General features: G+C 43.7%; 1 non-coding gene across 1 annotated transcript; it reads right to left on the bottom strand.

Annotated features, from left to right (window-relative positions):
- Positions 1–2705: 2705 nt before the first annotated feature.
- Positions 2706–2778, bottom strand: TRNAG-CCC (transfer RNA glycine (anticodon CCC)). Its single transcript has one exon. It is a non-coding gene; the product is annotated as a tRNA-Gly (tRNA).
- Positions 2779–6997: the final 4219 nt, after the last annotated feature.

Consider the following 6997-nt stretch of genomic DNA (forward strand, 5'->3'; position numbering starts at 1 on the left):
TTCGAGGGGTGAGATGGGGTGGTAAGTGGGTAGGAGGTTCAAGAGGGAGGGTACATGTGTATACCTATGGCTGATTCATGTTGATCTATGGCAGGAACCAACACAACATTGTAATCCAATTATCTTCCCAATTAAAAATAAATTTTAAGAAAATGCATAGAACTTCTGCAGCATAAGAACCTGTTAACATGACTCCATATGTCCTCGGGGTCCTTGGCCAGAAGTTTCCCTTCACGCCAGCCCAGTGAGGGTGCCTGTGAGCCTGCCCTGGCCTCACTCTCTGGCCTGAGCCCTTCCAACCAAACAAGTTAGCCCATGCCTCTTTCCCCATAAATCTTCCCCTCCTTCCACTGTCCAGCACCCACCCCCTTGCATTCCCTCACTCTCATGGTCCCTGTAACACAGTGTACCGTCCAACTTGAGATGTGTGTTTTACGGACGTCCAGCTGTAAGTCCTCTGAAGCAGGAGTCATGTTTCATTCCTTTCTGAGCCTGGACCAGCCCAGCAAGGATGGGAACGAGTGCTCATCTAGGGGTTTTCCAACACCCCAGCCGACTGGACTTTTTTGCTCTATATCCCTCCTCCTGGATGGCTTGGCTGGGTTTGTTCATTAGTGCCTCTTCCGAGGGATGAAGGGGAAGGGATGAAAGAGAACCCCGACTCCCTGTGTAGTTCACCAGCTCCTAACATTGCCCAGGAGTTTGCTTGGCCAAAGTGAAAGGTTTGTATATTTCCTTCCCTGGTTTCTGTATTTAAAGAGCCAAAGGAGAAATTTTCATCCTGTGTGTGCATGTGTGTGTGGATGTCTATGTGTGTGTCTGCATATGTGCATGTCTGTGTGTATTCCTTAGTATATGTCTGCATGTGTCCATGAGTTTGTGTGTGTGTCTATGTATATATCTGTGGAATGTATTTTAATATATGTGTGTTGTGTGTGTCTCTAGGGGGGTGTGTGTATGTCTGTAAATGTGTGTGTCTCTGTATGTCTGTCTGCAGATGCGTATGTATGTCTGTTTGTAGCTGTGTGTGCGTGTGTCTACAAGTGCATGAACTCAGAGTCAATCCTGGCCATCCTGACATGGGGAACAGCAGTCTCCCAGGTGGCTCAAGTGTCCTTCAGTCCTGGCTGCGTCTGTCACAGCCTCCCCCACCCACGCCATCCTCCTGGGCTTTCTGCTGGGCCCCAATGTCCAGGTGCCAGAGAAGTGGGCGCTTTGTTCCAGCCTGTCCTTGAACCACAGCCCTGCCTAGAGCCCCGCGGGGACAGCCCAGCAGGCTGTGTCTCTGCACGTCCGGGAACCTGGCCCGGATCCAGAGCCAGCCCTGCCGGTTCTGCGAGGACAGGGCCCTGGGGATTTCACCACCAGCCACCTTACTTCCCTGGGACACTGGCTTCTCCACCTCCTTTGCTTTCTAGATCAGATGAAGACAAGGTGCGGCCTGGGCCACCCAACTGTTGAGAGGCTGTGGGCCTTGCCTGCATGGCCTCACCAAGTAGGGAGGCCTGAGGGGCACCCCACGGTGCTCACATCCAAAGTGGCACAGTCTTGATCAGCAATGAAATCATTACCCAGCTCAGCTATCACTTGTCCTGGTCACTCTCATTTCTTGTCAATGAGCTCTCTTTCTGTCTCTGAAAAGCTCAAAAAATTCCCCTTTACCTTTGAATTTCCAAAAGAAACATGTTTAAAGTATATTCTGCTGTGAATCCATCAGGCCTGTTAAAGAGGACCTGTTCCCTCATTCACAGTACCCCGTGAAAAATGTAAATGCGGGACCCTATAAGACAGCATACTTACAGATACTATAGTATAAAGCTTTCCTTTCTGTCACAGACTCTCTTGACTTGAATGGTGTTTTGGTTTTCATTTATTTTTTTGATGTAAAATAATTTATTTATATGTTTACCTTAAGAACCTTCTTATATTTTCCCATACTTGTGCCAGTATATCCATTTCATTATATTTTTTAAACTTTTTATTTTGTATCAGAGTACAGTTGATTAACGATGTTGTGATAGTTTCAGGTGGACAGTGGAGGGACCCAGCCATATGTATATGTGTATCTTCTCCCCCAGACTCCCTTCCCACTCAGGCAGCCACATATATAGAACAGAGTTCCATGTGCAGTACACTAGATACTTGTTGGTTACCCTTTTTAAATATAGCAGTGTGTACATGCCCATCCCAAACTGCCTGTCTTTCCCCCTATCCTTCCCTCTAACAACCGTAAGTTTGTTCTCTAAGGCTGTGGGTTTGTTTCTGTTTTGCAAGTTCATTGATACCATTTTGTTTTAGGTTCCACATAAAAGGGATGTCCTATGACATTTCTCCTTCTCTGACTTGCTTCACTCAGTATGATACTCTCTAGGTTCATCCATGTTGCTTCAAATGGCATTATTTCATTCTTTTAAATGGCTGACTAATATTCCACTGTGCATGGTGTTTTTAATGTTGTCCCAAATAAATAAAAGTTAAAATTTTTAATAATTAGCATACATTTTAGCGTTCACCATTATACTGTGCAATGTCACTTTAAATGTAAAGGCAAGAGTATCTGAGTCACATGAAGAACCATTGAAATGACATAGTTTATTTGTGTAGTTCATGCAGGTGTATTTCTTTCTTTAAAGAAAAAAATTATTTGGCTATGCTGGGTCTTAGTTGCAGCATACAGAATCTTTGTTGCCATATCGGAGAACTAGTTCCCTGACCAGGGATCAAACCTGGGTCCCCTGCATTGGGAGCACAGAATCTTAACCACTGGACCACCAGGGAAGTCCCCATGGAGGTCTATTTCATTCTTACCTGAGCAATGGAAATATTGCACAGAACTAACTCGAGCACTCTTAGTTCACTTATTGACACTTTGGCCTGATGAGGAGAAAGGAAGAGCTAAATAAGAATGTGCTTCCCTTTCCTGCTGTGTTAGCACTTTAGGGCAGTGGTTGGCTGATACAGAGATGTAAATGGTTAAGGAAGGCTAGGCCAGGGTGCCTTGGTTCTTCATGTTGCTGAGACGGCCACTGCCTTCCCTGTGCATTTGAAGCAAGTTCTGGTTCAAGTAGAGAGTGGCTTCGCAGAGCTGTCACCACCCCTTCTCTTGGCTGTAAAGCTACACGCTTACCGTACTCACTCTGAGTCTTGCTGAATGGACTCCCTGCATCCTGGTGCACAATTACTCTGCTTATGGGGCACTGTGAATTTGAATCAGGCAGCAGGAAACCAGCAGACGCCAGTTCTGCACACATGTACACTCCACTAGCCCCATCAGACCTCACTTACAAAACATAAATTTAAAGCTTAAATTATTAACAATTTCAAGTCAGTGACAGCAAGGCATTAAGTCAAGTTGACAGCCTTCCAAGCACAGGGCCCCATAGATTGCAAAGGCCACACAGTGGTAAGGCTAGTCTCGCTTAGAACTGAAAATATCTGGTAAAGATTCTTTTATTTGTTGAGTGATTATTTACCTCCCTGGATTCTCTCTGTTCTCCTCTAACTCTAGGAAAATAAGTAATGTGGCTTCTGACTCTCCTCTTTATGTGTTCACTATTCTCTCCTATTCTGATTTTCTTGTCCTCAGGAATATTCTGCAAGAAATGTCTGGTCTTTTAGTTCACTAAATCATTCTTCAATCATGTCATTTGCTACTGAACCTACTTATTGAGGTTTTTTTTTTAAGCAATCATTTTTTTTTTAATTTCCAAGTTTCCTAGTTCTTTTTCATAACAAACTCTTCTTGTTTTATGAATAGTTTACATTCTCTAATCTCCTTGACTATATTGTGATTACGTTTTAAGACTTTTCCAAATGGGCTCCTTCCATTTGTTGAATATAATGTTCAATTTTCTCTGATGTTTGAGAGTTCTCAGTTATCTGCTGATCTTTCTGTTTGGGAATCCTTGATCAGCATGCTTCTCTGTGCCTGGTTTTCCTGTTTGTAAAATAAAGGCCTCAAGTAACTGATTGGTTTTCAACTCTTTTTAACTTTGGTAAGCATTGTCAAATGAAATCTTGTTTGTGAAAGCACCGTGTGTAAATGGAGATGGTGTGGCGATAGTCACAGCAGGTGCCAACCCTGGAGGCATTGACTTGGAATTCCCTCCTGCAGCCCCACCTCAAGATAGGCTTTGATGGGACTCCTGGATCTGGTGATCCAGATGGTCATTTCAAACTCAAATGTTGTGGGATTCCTGTGTGTGTGTGTGTGTGTGTGTGGCTCACAGCAATATTTATTATCTCGGTTTTGGTGGGTCAGGAATCTAAGTCACTGCTAAGCTGGGTCTTCTGACTCTGGTCACTCACAAGGCTGCCTTCCAGGTGCCAGCTGAACCAGCATTGTCTAAGACTACTAGTAAAAGAGTACTCCCAAGCTCACTCATGTCTGGAGGATTCAGTTCTTTGCAGATTCAGTTCTTGGCCAGACTTCTCCCTTCACTTCTCACTGTGTGGGCATCTTCCTAGAAGACTCACACAGGGCCACTAGATTCATGAGACTGAGCAAATGAGAAGACAAAAGAGAGCAAGATGGAAATCACAATCTTTTGCAACTTAATGTTGGAAACAGCATCTCATAACTTTCCCCACTATATATTTATTAGAAGCAAGTCACTAGTCCCTGCTTAGATTCAAACGGAGGGTATTACAGAATAGTATAAGTATCAGCAGGTGGGGACCACTGGGACCCATTTCGGAAGTTGCCTACCACAGAAATTACAAATGAGATGGTGGTTCCTTCAATGTCTACACCCTCCATGCAATTTTCCAAACTTCATGTAAAAGTGACTTTATTTTAAAAATTGACATTCTGAGCACTTCATCTTTTTCTTGATATGTTTTCTTTTTTTTAACTTTTTAATTGATTTATTTTAATTGGAGGCTAATTACTTTACAATATTATAGTGGTTTTGCCATACATTGACATGAATCAGTCATGGGCATACATGTGTTCCCCATCCTGATCCCCCCTCCCACCTCCCTCCCCATCCCACCCCTCAGGGTCACCCCAGTGCACCAGCCCCGAGCACCCTCTCTCATGCATCAAACCTAGACTGGCGATCTGTTTCACATATGATAATATACATGTTTCAATGCTGTTCTCTCAAATCATCCCACCCTCACCTTCTCCCACAGAGTCCAAAAGATGTTCTATACATCTGTGTTTCTTTTGCTGTCTCACATATAGGGTCACCGTTACCATCTTTCTAAATTCCATATATATCCGTTAGTATGCTGTATTGGTGTTTTTCTTTCTGGCTTACTTCACTCTGTATAATCGGCTCCAGTTTCATCCATCTCATTAGAACTGATTCAAATGAATTCTTTTTAATGGCTGAGTAATATTCCATGGTGTATATGTACCACAGCTTTCGTATCCATTCGTCTGCTGATGGGCATCTAGGTTGCTTCCATGTCCTGGCTATTATAAACAGTGCTGAGATGAACATTGGGGTGCATGTGTCTCTTTCAGATCTGGTTTCCTCGGTGTGTATGCCCAGAAGTGGGATTGCTGGGTCATATGGCAGTTCTATTTCCAGTTTTTTAAGGAATCTCCACACTGTTCTCCATAGTGGCTGTACTAGTTTGCATTCCAACACTGTGGGATCCCTTATGGAGAACACTCATACTTGAAATCTGTGAAATCCTTTCCTACATATTCATTCGGGCATGGTTCTAGAAATAGAAGCAGCCCCCCTGGCAGGGATACTTGCAGTGACTCGAATACCACCGCACTTTGGATGGGAACAAACCTCCCACGAGAAGCTTCCAGATAAAGTCTTGACAAGACAAGCTGCACATAACAGCAGTGACGTAAGTTACCAAGGAACACGCAGTTCTGTTTCTTTAAGTGGTCCTCCTGATTCAAAGGAATCATTTCCAGAAAAGACCAAGCTCCAGTCCTGACCTCTGTGTATCATATCAGAGTAGATGCTAAAAGCAGTACGTTCTTGGCATTCGATCATGAAAAAGACAAAACTGCCTTTCTGGCTTGACCCCACGCTGCTCTTTCCCATGCCCCGTGAAGAGCAAATGCCAGGTGGGACAGGGCTCTGTGATAGGACCTGCAATCCAGCTTCTGGTCTAGAAATAAGTCAAAGCACCAATGTGGAAATACCTGCTGTTCTTAAAATAGACCCATGTACCTCAGTGTTTTGTTTTTTCCTTAAGTTCCCTTGAGAGTCAACAAAAGAAATGAGGAAGTGAAAGTTTTGAATTGGTTTGTGCTCTTTTATTTCAAAGAGGATGGTTCTGTTTTTAAGGGCTTCTGAGAGGAAAACTGAGTTTATTCCTCTTAAGAGGTCAGTTTTACGTGAATCAAACAAATGAAACAGCAACAACCACAATAATAAATCCTGGATTATATCCACAAAAGAAGTTTGCCACGGGAAACCCATTTCCTTGGCTCTGGGAGGTTTTCAGCTCTCATCCTCTCCCAGCCTTCTCCTCCTAGAGCTCTGGGACCAAGAGGTGCCCCTCACACCTTTGCTTCTTCTTGTACTTGTATCTGTTTGTCTTTCTGCATACATTCTGGAATAAACCTGGATCTTCAATGTCAGGCATCAGAACGCTCTTCAGGGTTTTCACTGTTCTGGATAATCTGCAGTCTTAATGTTAAAAGCAGCAATAATGATACATTTATTTATTTATTTATTTTCCCTTTTGTCAGCCCCCTCAAAGCCATGATCATACAGTGGGTGACATTGGGGGATCCCACTTCAGTCTACACTGGCCATCCCCTACTATAACCCCAGCTTGTCACTTAGAGCCCACAGACAGAAAACACAGACTGCAACACCAATCAGGAAGGAAGTGCCATGGACAAGGAAAGTGGTATCCGTGGGCCTCTCCTTCCCCAAGAACCCATGTATCTTCCGAGCTCTGAGCTCCACACAGATGTGGCCCTTGAGGGTTTTTTTTTGCTTTTAAATGTGAAATACACACACGCACACACACATATAACACATTTCATAAGTGCATGATTTATTGAAGTCTC

This window comes from Odocoileus virginianus, chromosome 31 (genome assembly GCF_023699985.2).
Source record: "Odocoileus virginianus isolate 20LAN1187 ecotype Illinois chromosome 31, Ovbor_1.2, whole genome shotgun sequence".
In the NCBI taxonomy this organism is placed as follows: Eukaryota; Metazoa; Chordata; class Mammalia; order Artiodactyla; family Cervidae; genus Odocoileus; species Odocoileus virginianus.